This window comes from Pezoporus flaviventris, unplaced genomic scaffold (genome assembly GCF_033815535.1).
Source record: "Pezoporus flaviventris isolate CSIRO_AGI_PZ_B2104156 unplaced genomic scaffold, CSIRO_AGI_Pfla_v1 ptg000066l, whole genome shotgun sequence".
In the NCBI taxonomy this organism is placed as follows: domain Eukaryota; kingdom Metazoa; phylum Chordata; class Aves; order Psittaciformes; family Psittacidae; genus Pezoporus; species Pezoporus flaviventris.
This window is the reverse complement of record NW_026892614.1, coordinates 3851400-3869327: the sequence shown is the minus strand read 5'-3', so window position 1 is coordinate 3869327 and position 17928 is coordinate 3851400. Positions and strand designations below refer to the sequence as shown.

At 39.5% G+C, this 17928-nt stretch overlaps 2 protein-coding genes across 2 annotated transcripts in view; one reads left to right on the top strand and one right to left on the bottom strand.

The window, feature by feature from the left end:
* FAM98A (family with sequence similarity 98 member A) overlaps positions 1-17928 on the bottom strand; it is a 185086-nt gene that overhangs the window by 97339 nt on the left and 69819 nt on the right. The window lies entirely within an intron of this gene.
* The window catches only part of RASGRP3 (RAS guanyl releasing protein 3), a 50411-nt gene continuing 45337 nt past the window's right edge, over positions 12855-17928 (top strand). The window contains exons 1-2 of the mRNA XM_061471011.1: positions 12855-13110; positions 16563-16747. The gene's annotated coding sequence lies outside the window, so the exon portion shown is untranslated. The remainder of the gene's footprint in view (positions 13111-16562; positions 16748-17928) is intronic.

The window sequence follows — 17928 nt, the reverse complement described above, 5'->3', positions numbered from 1 at the left end:
AAGTAATAGAGAAATGTTCATGGTAACTATATGCTTCAAAGAAAAATAATGAAAGCAACTATGCATTAGGTTAAATGCACAGATTTAGAGAAAGGGAGGGAGAAGTATATATACCATACACTTATACAAGATATGCTAATTTAGAATACATAAACATATCAAAATATAATTTATAATGAAAGTTTTGTGAGAATTTAGTCTTATACTCATGACCTACATTTGAAGGCAGGAACATAGCCAAAATTGAAGCATCTGAAAAATCCTAGTTCGAGATTTTATTATGGCAGGTAATTTGTGTGTTTGTTTGCATGTCCAAGAAGATATACTATATATGAACGTTGATATATATTATTCATTGTGATCTTGCATTGCAATAGTATGTAGCTGGCATTCTGAGATTTAATTCAAAATGGCAGTAGAATTTGAGTGGAAATTTTTAATCTACTTATTTTCAGATACCATAGACAGAGTTATACTATCATGACTGCATATGTAAAAAGCTCCATTTTAAGGTATACCAGTGCACAGACCATATTAATTATATGAATTAGCATCAACAAGACTGAATTTTAAGAGGGAAAAAGAAAAAGTTGGTTAAGATTGTGTTTGATTTCTTTGATTTCCAACGTGTCTTTTTCTCTCCTAACAAAGGAAATGCTGTTGTGATTTGAAGGCAGGAGTACAGAAGCTGTAGAATACCAGATTCAGGATTTCATCATGCAATTTTCACCTTCTTTGATCTATGAGAATAACATTTGTATTAGTCTCACTTGTGTTAACATGTTACCTCTATGCAGATGCCATTCAGATTATTCATTGTTATTCAGATATTTTTGGGGATTAGTGGCTTATTGTAAAACTTGCTGGTGAGTTAAAAGGAAGTGTGATGTGTTGTTATTCTACTGTATCCCCGTAGGATGCCATTATGCTTAGAGTCTGTTATTGTGAAGATAGGAAGGCAGGATGTCACTCATGTAGGTGAAAAGCTGTGATAGGACAATTGTAAACAACAGCAGTCAGCTGAAAAAGTGATCCAGGGAGGTGTCAAGCAGCAATCCCAAAGAAGGAGATGTTAGTCAATGCTCCTAGAAAGCATCAAGCTTTTCTTTGTCTGATTTCAAAGTAGTCAATTATTTACAATAATTCTCACTTCCAAGTGATTATGAGCCTGGTCTAGTGAACAATAAAACACCTGTAAAAGGGGTAAAAACAGAAGCCTGTACAGATATTTGCAAGATAACAAAAGCTTTTTAGACTGCAATTTGAGTAACTAGGATAGCATGCTCATGTTCAGGTAATATTCCTTGCTTTCAATTTCAGTAACCTATTCCCCTGCACAAACACCGAGTAGAAACAAAACAAACAAACAAACAAAAAAGAACACCAAAAAAAACCATCCCACACCACTCTGAAAAAAAAAATAAAAAATAAAAAATTAAGATTAAACTGTGCAACCACCACTATACTGGGTGAGCTTTTGTAAAACTCATATGATGGAGGGAAGGAATAGAGGCAAACCTGCAGATAAACACTCACCCAAGCAAAGAAGCATTGCGATTTCTGCTGTTAGACAAATGCAATCATTTCCATGAGACGTCAGTTCCACAGCAACTGCAATACAACTGAAAGGCAAACACCGGATCATTCAGATTTATTCAAGTCTGCAGCACTCTCCACAATATTATTTTTAAGCTCAGTATCACTGCATGAATGTAGAAAAACAAAGACCACTGCTTAGCTATAAGGAGATCATTTGCAAATCAGCCGGTTGCAATGTAATTATACAGGCAGGGGTGATAAAATCACGTACTGATGCACTTTCGCATTTATCTGTGGAAAAGATGATACAGATGGTACTTAGAAATTGCCTAACTAGTACTCTTAATAAATTCATATCCGTAATGAAGAATGAACAGAACAAATTCTGATGAGAGGCACAGATGCAAACCCACTGCAGCTAGAAGAGTTGCTCACACTGCTGAGAAGGGAGTTGTTTGTTCTGAAGATAAGGAAAATCTACTTCATTGGCTATTCATTTCTTTTCTGTTTCTTATGGTATGCTGTATGGGGAACATAGCAGTAGCTTGAAGCAACCTTACTTTCTTCAATCACAATCACTTTAGCACCTAGGGCAGGCTCAGCACAACTCAGAATCTGGGAAAATGTGTCAGCAGTATGGCTAGTGGTGCTCAAGACATTCTATGCTGTCTTCAAATAAGACAGCATACCTTAGAAAAAAACACGGCTTACAAATTACTGTTAGGTTTTTTTATCTTTGAGAACTTAAGGTCAGTGTTTTCAAGCTTGTTTCTATAAGTGCAAGAGTTACTAATCCTAGTTTAAAAAATGGAAACTGCCTTACATAGTCACATAATCACAGAAGTAGCAGTTTTATCAGGGGAAAAACCATACTCATTAAAAGATCTAATTCAAAACTGCAAGAGCTCACGAGTTCATGAGTTCAAAGATTGCAAACTGACAGTTTTATCCTTAAGATACAGTTTTTCCAGAAGGTCTTAGAATGACATTTACACCCCTGCACCTTATAAAATCTTACTACCTGCTAGGGTCTAACTGCTCTGCAGGACATTCTTTGTATATAAACACTTCTGAGTGTTCACAAGTACTAACAGGGTCACACCAAGCTAAAAATAAAATAGGAGAATTTGATACACCAGAAGGAAGTGGAGGTTCACGTTTTCTACACTGCCATTATTTTGCCAGGAGGTACAAAGAAGTCCAGGGTTGTCAAATGCTTCAGTCAACTGTCACTACTGTGTGGCCAGCATGGGTTTCTGGTTCCAGGAAAGCTGACTGACTTAAAGAAAAATCACGACTTAAAAAATAATGCACTTCGAGTGACAGACAAACCATGCCATGCTTTCATGCAAAGCTAGCTCAGGTTTAGTAGGATTTATTATTCCTCACGCAACTGCTCCTAAGTATCTTAATTTCTCCCTAAACCCCTTTTCCACCGTACCAGACACTCTTACAAGGGAGCTTTGTGCTCCAAGTCACAGTCAAGCCTGCTAACATTACAGGAAAAAAGAGCAAAGACTTAGAAGTATCAGTGTGTTTGGGGCAGTCAAAGCAAGATTTTTTTAAGAACACATGTACAGTCTACAGTAGTCTCACTCAAAAAAGCAGAACTGGGGGAGAGAGAACATAAAAAGAAACCCAGCTAAAACACATTACGAAATCAAAGTTCAATATTGGACAGATCAAAATAGTTCTACAAAGAGAAGCAGCTGCTCAACACTTACAACAGAAATGTCCATGCTAAAAAAATAATTGCTTTAATAATATCCAAAAAATCTAGCTTATAACTGTGTGCTGAATAACATCCTGACTCGTGCAAATGTTTATACAGGTGCTTAAATTTAAGCATATGAGTAGTCCCATTGATTTAAAGTAAAATTATTTCAACAGGCTGATAAAATTTAAAGCCAGGCAGAGTCATTAGATCATCTGGTCTGACTTCAAACACAGCATGCTAATTGTACCATTCCTCTTGTCCAAAACCCGAAAGCTTGCCTGCTTACAACAGAACATATGGATATAGTATGTTCAAGATAAAAGTTTAAGGGGGAGATCAGAAAGTTCTACATGCATGAGTAGCGACTCACTCCAGTGAGAATTGTTCAAGTTGACACAAATCCCTTAGCTCAAGCAGGAATTAAATGTTGCACAGGCTTTGTACCAGCTTACTGCACATGGGTGAAGGTCAATGTGTTTATGGAAGATGACTGTTTCTCCCAGAAGTCTATGTGCTATCAGAAAAAAACAATTAACTTTATTTTGATTGTTTTCCTACTCTTCTAATGGGCTAGAGAAGTACTGTTGTATAAGCAAGGCTGAATGAAAAAGCTGCTTTACAAGTCAATCTTCATGCCAAAGTGAAGCTATATTTTTTGCCTTTGGTTCTCTCACTTCCCACAGACCTTGTGGAAAGTGCACCCTGCCCACAATTCATATTCTGTTCCCATGATTCAAATATACTTTGGCTACAAAGGATCTTGCACATAGCTGCAGAACACAGGAGTTGGAACATACAGCCTCCAGGACTTCTTTGAAAACACTAGGGGAAACGGAATGGCCTGTACTTTGTGACTAAGAGTCTAAAAGCACTGAAACTGATAAAAATCCTAAGTGACTGTATTCACAGAACACCTAGAACAAAATAAAACTCTGCTATATGACACAGTATTGCTCATGCTTGTTCATAGCAAAACTTACTTAATAAAAAATACAATAGGACACATTCACTAAAGATTCCTCCGAGGAGCCTGCAAGCTCATAACCATGCATCTTTATGTCTTGGATTAGCACAAAAAAGACATGTATTCTTGTCTTTGCCTTTCTCCTCTTTCCACTGTGTTGGCAATCTCCTTGTTACTTAGCACAGTACTTCCTGGAAAGCAGAGGTACCCTAGAAGAAGGAGAAACCTTTCCCAAGTCTTGACAGCAGGGGAAAATGGCAAGCACACTACCATGTTTCAGTCCTCAGCTCTTCTGTATATTCAATTAATCTCCGAAATGATGCTCCTCAGCCATCTGTCTAATAGTGGTTGCACACCAATTTGTCACAGTGGTCCCCAAACAGATTGTGTGGACTCAAGCAACTGCCCAATGCAAAATAGCCCTGTTGTAACAGTTCTGTAATGCAGGACCAGACACCACTAGGAATACGAAAATGCAAATTGGCCAGTCTGTTGTCAGTATCACAAAAAACTGATGCCACTTGGTCAGGATAGCATAAATGTAGTAAATACCCAGAACAGTTATGGTGTGATGCAAAGCATTGTGGGAAATCTGCTCTACCAACATGATTCAACCACATGCGCAATAACTCAACTTGGAGGGGTCTCTGTGGATTTAACATTCGTCTAGCAAACAGGTCTGGTATTGTCCCACTAATTAATTCATGATAGTTTACATTAAGCTGTAGATCACTTTAGTTAGAGAGAACAATCTCTGTTTAGATAGCTCAGCATTCTTAGAATCTTTTATATCCTAATACAGTTTTCCAACGTAGCATTTTATTGTTACTTTTGTGTATTACTGTACCACAATTAGCTTAGGAGGCTGGAGACAAAGGTAAATCTTTAAAGATCAGCCCACTCGCTACCAAAGTGAAAAGAAAAACTGAAATAGCATTCAGTCTCAACTGAACTACAAAGTATTCTTTCTCATTTCAGAAATAGGAAGAGGCAAGGGAGGGGAGTGGACTACATCTGAATTCTTCCAAGATGCCTGATCTTCCTCCCAGTCATGGCTAGTCTCCTCCTTCTCTCTTAAAAAAAGGAGCCTCCATATTGCCTTCATATTATGCTATGGTTTTATACTGCAACACAGTCTACATGGAATTCTGGACACAGCATATCATTCTATTATAATTCTATCCATTCACTTTTATTAGAATAGGAGGATGAGTAACTGTCTTAAGCAATAATTAAAAGCAGAAGTAAGATAAAAGAGTACGATAGCGTCCTCATACCATTAAGAGACATGGAACATTAGCAACAGAGAAAGGCCCAGATTCAAACAAGTGTAATAAATCTAGTAGTTATATATACAGAGACCTTGGCCCCAAGGGGCTCTGGCATACAAAAATACTAAGTGTTATAACTCTCCTCACAGCTAATAAGCATGGAAGCAATAGTGTCTCTCTCATTTTTGCACTGGGTACTTCACAGAGTACATAGAAAGCACAGATGGACACAAATTCACAGTAAATTTGGAAGCATGAACCCAAGATGCTTGCATGCAATGCAGCAGATTTCAGGTTGCTGGATAACCTAGACTGACTGATAGACACTGTGTGTTGGACTTAGTGGAGACCCTGCTTGCCAGTTCTACCAGATAAGGCATTTGATATCCATGCCTCATTCTACAGTGCAAGCACAAGCTTAAAGTGCTATTGTTTAAAAGGCAATGGTGAATTATTTTTTAGTATTTTGACAAAAACTGTTAAAAAAAAAATTGTTCATTTTTTTCTAGGGAAAGGAAGGAAAGAGGCTTGGGGTTTTTCTCTTTTCTGGGTCTGTTACTCGACGCCATTGTTTCCACTGTTGTAAAGTCAATGCAAATAGACTACGTCAAGCTGGCACGTGGAATGGTGGAATGTATTGCTTCAGGTTGATACTTAGATACTTAGTACCAGCTTATGCTGCCTCACTCAGAAGAAACTGACTTATTGAACCAAGAACCACTGTGACATCAGTGGTGGTAACACGTATATCAAAATTAAAAAATAAACAAATAAAACCAAAGCAAACTCAAAACAAAAACAGAAATGCAAAATTGGCAGAATAACATTCTCTCCAATGTGCATTTTGAGTGAAAAGCATACTCAGAGGTGATTTATACAAGACAACGCTGAAAGTAGTCAAACTTACAATAGGGGAAACAAAACACCAAAATCCAAGAAAGCTAGGTACTTTCTATACCACACTATAAAACATACATTCTCTGACTTGAACTTTTTGTGCATCTGCCATTGCACTTCATGTCCTAGAAAAGATGTAACAAAGAGCTCTGCATAAAGTTCTGATGTCATACTCTTCTTCACTTGTACTCATTTGCATCAACTGTGCAAAAAAAAACACACTTCTTGAAGATTTTTTAAATGTTATTATAGCTCCTGATTAGCTCAAACTTACCAGATACAGAAAAATCAACAAAAACTGAGAGGCACTGTACACTCAACATTGTAGCAATGCTCCATCCTTGTTCAGCACATCATTTACAACAAGGATGGCTGGAGAGACCTAGAAAACAAATCTCTTCTAAATGCTCAAGTCTGTTTAGACATCTTCAACTTCAGAACAATCAAGGTAGATTTGGAAAAAACACCTTTTGTAACAGATTTTGTTTTGAGTTTAGTGGTGCTACTGCATCTAGGTCTAGAATTACCGGAACATGCTCTTCAAACTCTGTTTCTGCATTAAGCATAGACACCCTGCGGAATATAACTATTCCATTTGGCTGGTAATAGACAGTAAAGAGCTTTTGTTGCTTTGTTGTTTTTTGGGGTTTTTTTTAAACAAACATGAATATATTGTTATTGCTACAGAAGAGCTCCTTATCACCAGCTTTGACTACATGGCAGAATTTCACCCTATCCCTTATCAAAGGCAATGTTACTACCCATTAGCATTCATAGTGCAGAATAGCATACATTTGTCAGTCCATCTCTGTTCCTCAAGGATTACAAGAGAAAATTTCTCATTTATTCCTAAAAGAAACAAAATTATTTCTAAAAATTCTTTCTGAAAGAAATAAATTCCATTTCAGTAACTGACAATGTAAGAAATACATACACATTCATCTGTCAGTTGCTTTGGATCAGATATTTCATGAAGTCCTGCTGCTTTTGTAAAAACGGAAGTCACAGTACTGAATGAGAGCAGCATGCAATCATGTTATCGATCAAGTACATACCTATTAAACAAGAAAAAGTGGCTGAAAGCATTGAGAAACTTGAAACCAAAATGCCTCAAGCTGCATGCTGTTGGTCACTTGGTGCTTTTCCAGACCTAAGGAATTCCTCATCCTGGTCTACCCAAGCACCTTGGCTGAACAGCAGGAGATGGTTTTGGTGCAATTCCATGTTTAAAGACAATACACTGGATACAAGGCAAATTTATTGGCCTACCCACACATCACCTAAAATGAGTAAATAATACTGAGGATCTTAATAGGATGAGGGTGTTAATATTACTTAAAAAAAAAAATAAATTCTTTCCACCACAGCCTTTTCACTCCAACCCCTTCATTCCAGTCATTATGTTTCTGGGTTTCCCACTATGGAGACAAAGTGCTCTGGAGAAAACTAAGAACCTTCCAAAAGTCATGAGAAGATGCCTGGTAGGATAGGTAGGAGCCCCTTGGGAACATGGCACTGTGGGCATGGATCACTGGCAGAGGGACTTAATCCCCACAGAATTCAGCAGCCACAGTAAGAAACACCCAAATTTCCACTGAGCAAGTGAAAACATTAGTTAGAAACTTAAAACTGAGCTGAATGTTTACTGGGTCAAGAAAAACAATCCCCCACTGCCTGCCATGATGTAACTCATCTATCAAAAGGTAAGTCTTTACTTTGGAGCCTAGAAGTGTTACTGGTTTTTGATGTCACACTTGGAAGAAATGTTTAACAGAGCACATTTTTTCCTCTCCATTATTTCTAAGAATGGATCTATCAGCTATTTTAATTTCATTCACAAACTCCAAATTTCAGGCAGGTACACAGCATATCAAATTTCAGTTTAAATTATGATATTTTTATGTACTTAAAATCACTCAAAAGCACTTTTTTTCCAATTGAAAGCAACCAGCAACCTTTACTCTAGGCATTGCTATAGGCTGCACCTGTGACATGTAATTGCTGAGGAAAAAAAAAGGACTGATTTCCTATCTAAGGATGACCTAATTTGATGATACTTCTCAGCTCTTGCTTTCTTAGTCACAACATACCTCCTAGCTGTACCCATGGGTATGAAATGGGAGGTACACTGCATTTGCAGTACTCCTGTGCCCCCCAGAGCATTATACTGAAGTACTTGGAATCCACTTTGGACTTTTTAGGATTGCTGGGGATGTAACGTAGCCTATAGATGTTTAAAGCTGACTTAATGTAATGTAAGGTTGAGAAACTTATCTACAATATTTCCAGCAAAATTTCCTTTCCATTATGTCCTTCAGATGCCCTTTAGGTGGCAGCTTAGTATAAGAGCTGTTAGACTATTTATAGCAGACTTTTTAATTGCACCTAGGTATTTATAAAACATCCTGTGTAGTGAGGGCTTCCATGGTCTGCTTTCATTCACTTCTGCTGACAATGAAGGCTATATAGGATCTATCTGGAGCAGTGCAGTAGACCAGCAAACCAGGAACTGCTTATTAGTTACGGATGCCACATACTCTAAAAAGCTGCAGTCAAATCACAGTGCAACCATTTAGGAAACAAACATAATAACGCAGACTTGCAGTTAGTATAACCTGATATTTATGTCCACTGAGAGTCTTCCTTCCTGTTACATAAACTCCAGAAGAACATGTTAACAGAAAAAAACAGAAAAATGTTCAGGCAACCCATAAAACAGCCATCTACAATTGCCATACTCAGAAAGTAACTTCATGTTCCAAAATTTTGCACACTATCAAAACATTGATACTTGAGATAACCACTTTATCAGTGATCAATTAATATATTGATGCACCTAGAGTTAATTAAATGACACATGGCAAAACATAGCCGAGTATGTCTAAAAAGACAAAAGAAACAATAGTTAGAAACAAGCCATGAAATAAAGCCTCTCCTACAGTAAGGAAAGGCTGTTGATCCATTCATCCAGCATCAATAAAAGCAAACAACCCTGATCACAAACTGAACCAAAATTATTTAGTTCTTTGAAACTTTTCTAACAGCTATCCATAAAACTTGACATAAAAATTTTAACCTTACATTCACCCATTCTATAACAATTCAGTGCTAACTGCACTCAATTTTTTTTTTTTGGTCCTGTTCAGCACTTCCCACAGCCTGTCTGAGAAATCTATGTTAATTTCTTCATTTTTATTTGAAGCATCAATGTCTACAGAGAAAAATACACCTCCTTCAATCCAGTCTTGAGTGGTTTTCTCAACAGCTAATATACTGTTACATGCTGTAACCAGCAGCAAAATTTCCGTCATACAGAAGATGACATCTCAGAGATATAAGAACACAACATTCTATTCATTGTGTCTGCATTAGCTACCTTATCTTTTTTGTATGTTGGTATTTCTCAAAGTTAAGAACAGAAAAAAATAAACCCTGCAAAAAAATTTTGGTACTTTTATTTTCAGGAATCATACCCAAATTATTTTGCTGTTCTGTTTCACTATGACTTAGATCTATCTAGCATGAGGAACTGATAAACTTTTTCCCACATAAACCGCAATCAGGAGTTTCTGGCATTTTTTACTGAGCCATAAAATTAATTTATTTGTCTACTCATTTCAGAAAGTACAAAGGCTCCTTTTGGGAAAGTATCCCAAGTTGTTTGTGGAATATTGCCATTCAGTCATTATCGTCAAGTTATGTTCCCACGTGGAGCATGACTACCAAATAAAAATAGGCAGCTATTCAGTGCAGAGTGATGACTCTGTTCTGTGTGCTACTTGAAATAGCCCAGGTACTACCAGCATTTAATCAAAAGGGTCTTGAAAAATGTAAAAGAGTGCAATTGATATTGCATAATCAGAGAAATAGACGAAGTACTATTAACAGCATTTGTGGACTGGTATACTATTGCGGATCACATTTTGATCAAAGAACCATAGAATCATGTTTCCTTCAGTATCAGCAGAGAGTAATTTTTCAAAAAAGTTTGTAAAGAAATTCAAGATTATTTTTTAAGTTGCGTATAAAGTTGTGTTACCTTTGATCTCAAATGAAAATGCTTTTTAGGGAGAATGAAATTCTCCCTAAAGGGGTATCTATCAAAGGTAACTCATTTGGTCAATGGACCATGCCCTAAAGCACAGTGAGCGTTCTCTTCTTCCTCCAAGCAAAGCCCGGTGAGCAGCCATCCGTGGCCAAGGGCTGCAGGAGCTTCCAACTCAGTTCGGCAGTGGCAGCTCTCAGTCCCTCTTTGAAATTATCATCCCTCCAGTGTTCTAAACGTAAACAAACTCATTCCTCATGGGCTTTTTTCCCTTTTTTAAATTCCTAATTTTTACAATCATCTCCTCTATGCCTCTTTTAAAGCCTCCTCAGCAGCTCAGAAGGCCACAGGGTCACAGAGCCCCATGCACTGGGACACTCTCTTTGGAGGCCTGATGAAAGTTCCCAAGGAAGCTTGAGGAGGCCTCCTCATTTTAGCTTCCCAGGAAAGCCAGGAGGAGCAACTTATTGACATGCTGCCAAGCACACTGGGACGCAACAGTGCTGCACACAGAATTGTAGAAGGTTTGGGTTGGAAGGGACCTTAAAACTCATCCAGTTCCAACCCCTTGCCACAGGCAGGGACACCTTCTGCTAGACCAGCTTGCTCACAGCTCCCTGCTACTTGGCCTTGAACATCTAGGCTAACATTTGCTGTTTGCCTACCAGTTAACCTACTGTTCCAGAAGCGATCCTCCTTGCGCTGCACTTACCCCTTTACCCAGCTCACAACAGAGGCCTGGCATCATACCGCGCGCACCTCGTGCCTGCGAGGTGAGGCAGCTGCAGGGGGACCTCGGGCCGCTGGGGGCTGCTGTGGGGCCGCCGGGCCACCGCCGGGTACCCCTTTTGGCGGCTGGTGTGCTTCTGCCTTCAGAAACGTCTGGCCGAAAGAGCGAATTCAACCGGACGGGCCGCCGGCGAGGGCGCCGCGGGCCCCTCTGTGAGGGTCCTAACGGCCCTAACGGCCGGCGGGGCGCGGCTCTGCTCCTCTGCCGGGTGCGGCCTCACCGGACCTGAGCCAGAACTGAAGCTCCCTTCCCGCACACTTGTTGCCGTAGGTGACCAGGGGGCAGGCGAGGACAAACAAGGCACCCAACCCTGCTGTGTCACCGGGGAAAGGTCGGGGTTTGGGCACCTTCACCTCCAGTGGGCTGGGTACACCCACGTCTGGCTGGGTTAGGAGTGTCCGTGTGATGCGGGAGGTTTCTGCTGTGAAAGCTTGTCTGGGGAACTCAGCAGTTACCCAGAAGAGACTCACAGAGTCGTGGGTAATCAGCACAAGGGCTTCTTCCCTGCTCCAGGCGTTGCTGGCAGCGCTGATGGTGGACTGGTTTTGTAACCATGCGCGAGTTTATATAACATGAAGAGCTGGGTAAGGTCAAAAGAAGCGATCTGAGTTCCCCTTCTTTGCTGCAGCCCTCGCCCGCAGTGGTTTGCAAGGCTTTCATCAGTTGCTGACCAACGTGCCAGCTAGATACGCTGTTACAATTTAAAATTTTAACAACAGGCATCTGTCTCTGAGCAATCCCTTGCAATCCCTGAAAAATGCCCTGTATTATAACCCAATGAGACCATGCAGTCTTGCAGGATCTGGGTTGCTTACCAAACAATAAAATACCATTACATCTTATACTGAGGTATGGCAATTGCCAGTGTCCTGTCTTTTCAGCATAAAGTACCACTGGAGTTTCAGCACAGTATAACCTATATGCGTTTCAGAAAATGACATCTCACCCTCAAAATCCCATTGGTAGCATGCCTTTGTCCTTAAATATCTAAATATGTTTAAATATGTAGCCACGCTAAAGGGAATTAAGTTCAGAGTCTCAGCTGCCTTTCAGTAATGTAAGGCTACTATCACCCTAGAAAATTCCATCAGAATCTGTTCATTTTGTGACTTCAGTGTTTCTCCTTCGTTTGTCCTACATCTGGGAACATGGGGATAAAGATGCATTTGTTTCCCATTTTGCTCTCTCTGTTTAGACTGATAGTCGCCACCTCAGAAGGGTTATCACAGTCTGACTAGACAATGTCTGGCACAATGCAACCCCATAATCCATGATGTAAAAATGCTAGCTACCAAAATTAAAATGACCTCCAGTATTAATAATGCACTCATCACTCTACTATCCAAACACAACAGGTAGTGATGTTGCCCCTTAAGTACAGCTAATCCCTGAAAGTGGGATTGTTCACATATTTTGCATGATCTGTGGAGTGGCCTGACCATCACAGAGTTCTAAATTGTCCTGTTCCTGATGTTTTAAATTTAAATACAGCAAATTGTGAAGTTAGAAACAAACCTGAAGAGATCAAAGGGTAGGTGTTTAACTTTCCATTTGTGCTGCCCCTACTGTCGATTAAGGCTTATCTACTGTTTGGTGTTAGTCATTAAAAAAAACAACCCTGAGTTATGGAGCACATAGCACCATGTTCCAGTCAAATGCTTTAGCAAAGGCTGCTGTTATGAAAAGGATTTTCTAATAAGGGGAATAATGATCTTCAGATTCTGACCTCCTGGCACGGCAGTGAGATTTATCAGGAGGGGCATGTGACTAGTTAAGACACACAGCCCCAGCTTGAAGGAAACAGCTGCTCATTTCATGCTTTAGCACTTGGCAGCTGGACAAGGAAGGGTGATGTTTGTGTTGAATACCTCTGCAGAACCAAATACAGTAAGTGATTTTCCCTGTTTTTGGTTTGGTGGTACGTTGTTGGCTTTTTTTAACTCTAAACTGCCACTCTTTTCCTATTTTCATCCTAGACCTTTCGTAAAAACACTTAAGGATGAGGCATATTTTTTGTCAGTTCATTGATAAGCAGTCATTCATGCTCAGAATGCCTGTATTTTTCTGACCTGTGATTAACAGCAACATTGGTTTTGCCCTTGCGGGAATAACACAGGTATGGTGGTTTTTTCCAGGGAGGGAAAATGGTGCTTATTTACTCAGATGATGGAGTGAAGAGGTTGTTTATGATGAATGTATTTTCCTTTCTCTGTAGAGCTAGTCAATAGGTAATGATGCAATTTGAGTATAGAGCAATTTCGGTATTTGTCCTAAAAATACACACGTAAGGAATTAACAGAGGTAGCCCCCTCAAAACAATCTGAAGAATGTTGCTTATGGCTGGTTACTTTTCTGGGGGTGAATGCAAAATTTTTTTGAAAGAAAAAAGAAGCAGAGAAATAGAGTAAGACAGTGAAGATATGATTAAGTGAAGACTGATTAAGATATAATTAAGTCATTCTGGATAAGAAGACATAATTAGATGGTGAAGATTGAAAGAATCCTCTCTAAAAACTGGGGCTGAGTCTCCTAAATATGTCTAAGTTTTTAATTGAATCTCTTTTTGGATACTTGCATTTTTTATGTTTCTGTTTTATGAATGACTGATTTCCCCCATCTGATAATTTTGGACTGTTATGGTCGTAAGTTTTGGTTTGAAACACAAGAATTGGAATACAATGTATATATGAATGAACTTTTGATCAATTATTTATGTAGAGGTGAATTAAGGGTTTTGGAGGAAGACTTAGGAGGAATCAGAACAAACGAATGGGTGATAGAGCTTGATATATGATGAGACTGAGGGCTGCCAGATGCTTTGAGGAAGGTTAAAGCGGAGCAGAAGTAAAGATTGCTGGACCCTGTTGGGGAAGGTGTATATCAAGTCAAAAAGCCTGAATTTCAGAACAGGACCAAGAGCAAACACCAGCAGGCTTAGTGGATCATTTGGTCCCTCCTTTAAAGATGGAGAGCATAATCCTTTTGCAAAGACTTCTCGTGTAAGAAAGAGAAACTTTATTTCTCCCTGAAGATTTTTATTTTTCTTTTGAACCATAGTTTATGGCTTTGACAGTTAACTGGAAATTTTTTAGGAAAATGTCAAATCAGTTTCAGTTGTTCACAAAACCAGAAGTCTCCCTGGCTTCCTGCCTGTCCATGTCTTTGAGGGTAGACTGCCTTTGAACCAAGAGCTGAAGTACTATGAGGCTGTGATTACATTGCAGCCCTCCCACGCTGATGGCACACGACACCATGAATGGAGCAGGCATATGGGGCCCTGAGGTGCCTGGCTTTGTGCTCAGGAGCCTCAAATCCCCTGGGAAGCTTGGCTGCAAGGGGGCCCCTCAGTCCTGTCTAGGTGTCTGTCCCATGTGGGGCAGGCAGAATAGCTGGTCCACTATTGCTTTTTTATTCTGGTCCCAGAATAACTTTCCTTTTCTTCAGAATTGTAGGAATTTATTTTTGGTAAGACAATGACACAATATGCTTGTAACCAGGCATTTTATGTTTGTGATACATCTTCTCTGTTAAGCAAACTACTCAGTCAGATGAAAAGGACTGTTGAAGGACCAGGCTTTGAACCCAAGTAAAACCCCAAATCCACTAGAAAATAGATAGGAGTTCAGACCATTCCTGTTGTACCTTCTCCTTCCCTATCCCTTCCACAGTCCCTCAAGTGGTCAGCTTTTGGAATATTCCCCTCTTTATGTTCGTGTAAGTCAAGGCAAGTCTGCATAGACATGAGGTACCTTAATTAAATTTCAGCATGCTTTGTTTGGGGAAGTACTCAGCCCTTGCATTTCTCAGCGATACATCACCAGAAAGTCCATCACCTAAGAGAAACTGTTCATCCTGGAATTTTTTATTACATAGTCAAAGAGATTCAATAACAGTGTGACCATTGCTGTCCCTCTGCAGAAGTTCAGTGCATACTCATATCACTGGAGAGCCATGTAAGGTTCCTGTTAAATCCTTTTCATTTACTCTAAGGAAATGATCAGGGCAGACTTACAGTTCTCTGAATGGGCATATTTCTTCTCTGTAGCAAAACATCTAGCTGAAAAGTAGTTGCAGTTTTGCCAGCCCCTGCCTTTAGTTGAAAATGCCATAATACAGAGGAGCCACTTCCAGGATGTTCCTGAATAAAGGGAGGAAACTACTTTTAAAAATATTGGAGTGGAACTTAGGTGGTTCTTTCTTCCCTAATCTGTCCAGGCCTGGCTGCAGAACGTTTGTACTGGTACTCTAAACAACTTGCACAGAATATTTTGCTGTTAACGTATTTGTGTTATAATCTCTTTTAACTGCAAATTTGATAGACTTGTTTTCACATTTGCTCTTTCTTTTAAGTCAGGAATGGCAATGTCTTAGACCCAAGTGTTTGAATAAAAAAGATGAAACAAATTCTCAGGTCTTCTGATTTTTGCTGTTCATTGCTTTTGTCTGTGTTTTTGTCTATTCAATGTCAATAGCCAGTGCAGTAGTACTTTTTTATTAATAGGTTTTCTTATTGGTATATCTAAAAACCACCTGAAGACAAGACTAGAAGCACTGGGACAGGGAAGAACTTTTCTCTTGTACTGAAGGTAAAAGAGTATCAGCAACAAGCACTGGCAAATTCAATAGAACACAGACTTGGTGAGTCCAGTTTAGATGCAAAGGCTAATCCTGCAAACACATAGTTACTTGCTGAGCTGAACTCATGAGTGGTCCCATCGGAAAATTCAGCTTACCTCTCTCTAAGTGTTTGTGGGGTCAGGATCAAAGTGTGGCATGTGGAAATACCCACACGACTGATGTTTACAGCTCAGCAGAAAATACAATTACCCTTGGGAATTACTCTTGTTATTTTGGTGGCCATCTGCTGTCTCACTTCTCTGAAAAACTGCTCCTCTTGCTGCAGTGTCCTCTGACCATATTCAAATGGTGAAATGGTTTGACTGTCTGTACATTGTACTCTCCAACCTGTGATTTATGCATATTTTCTTTAGTAGTGATCTGGAGTTTCTCAGGCAACGGGAGAAGGCTTCAACATCTCAAAATCCTGCCAGGCATAATAATCTGTGCAAAATTAGTGAAACCTGAGCTATTCTTGTTCAGATACTTGATATATTCAGTTCTTGCAAACAGAAAATAACTATATCATCATAAATAAACACAAATTTAATATTAGTGATTCAACGGTGTATCTGCTTTGGGCTACCACAAAAGTCATACCAAGTTTAATATAACAGTAGCTAATATATATTGATACTACATGTTATAACAGTACATTTCGATATACAACTCCTTCTGCTACTGTTAAAACTGCCTCTTTTCAACCCCTGCTGTGTAAACAGATGTTCCACTCAGAGTAGCAGTGAGCTTGTGCTGAAGAGTCTGGAGTGTGGAAAGTGTGTGCAGGAACAGGATCTCCAAGATGAGCAAGGATTTTCCATTCCTTTTGAAGTATATTTTTCTCCCCATGACTGAAACAGGTATATGGTTTTCAATGTAGAAATCAGTCTTAGAGGCTAATATTTAGGTAAGTCATGCATGATACAGTCAAATAGATTGAACATGACTTATATAGAATGTATTTGTATGCTTGCTAAACTTCTTGATGAGTCTGCCTTTAACACATAACCCAAAGTTGTGTATGTTCTTTGTCATGTTCTTTAAAGAGGCATAACCCTTGTCCGGCTTAAACTCTGGTCTCACCAAATTGAATTTCCTGAATCTGAAGTAGCATTATTACAAATAGATTTCCATTCACAACCTGTAATTCACTTAGGTCCACCCAATTCATAACCTTGGTGCTGGCTCATATGGCATGCTTTGTAAGTTCTGATTGTTTTGCAGTGACCCAGTGTTTGAACCCAGAGCTTGTTTGGAAATTTCTGTTGTTGCTAGTGGGAAGCAAAAATACAGTGTATGCAAATATGTAATTTATTACTGGTGGGGAAAATTACATCAGAAGATCTTTGCTGAACTAGGTCTTTAGTCAACTTACTGTCTGGATATATAGTGATTTTTGTCATCTGAATCAGAACAGCCATGACATTCCAGCCTTATCACACCGTTCATGAAATAGCCTCCTTATTAAAAGACTAATAATAACCTCCACTGCTAAAGATGTCTTGCCTACTTTAGCTTGCTTACTCATGCTCTGCTTTACCAAATTCATGAACACATACTTCCTGGAACAGCTGCCACCCTTCCTAAAACTCTTGGTTTCCAAGCCCTGCCCTAATGCCTGTGTGCATTTTTAAGAAGGCATTGGAGCAGGAACTGGAATTCACTTCCCCCCCCCCCCCCCCCCCCCAACTTCTTCTTAAGTGAGTACTCTTCTCCTTAAATTATACAGTCATGCTCTTGCTTGCTTTCTCCCTGTAGCCCAAAAAACCTTCATTATTTCATTTAATGTGGAATTTCATTGATGTTCTGGGACTGGTAAATATACCCTGTAGTCTCAGCCAAGACAGTGGGAGATTTGCAATCCTTCTGCTAATGGGAAGAATTGCTCCTGCGCCTATCACAGCTTTAAGGAGCATTCAAAGGTCTCGGATAAAGAGCTTCGCACCAGAGCTGCCCCTACCTAGTATAGGAGTGATGTGATAGGTGTGACAAGCAGATGCTTAACACAGCTTCTTGGCATTGCTGACTGTGATGGGATTCTCAAACCCATTGTTGGGCATTTGGAGACTTTAATATTTAAAATGCAGA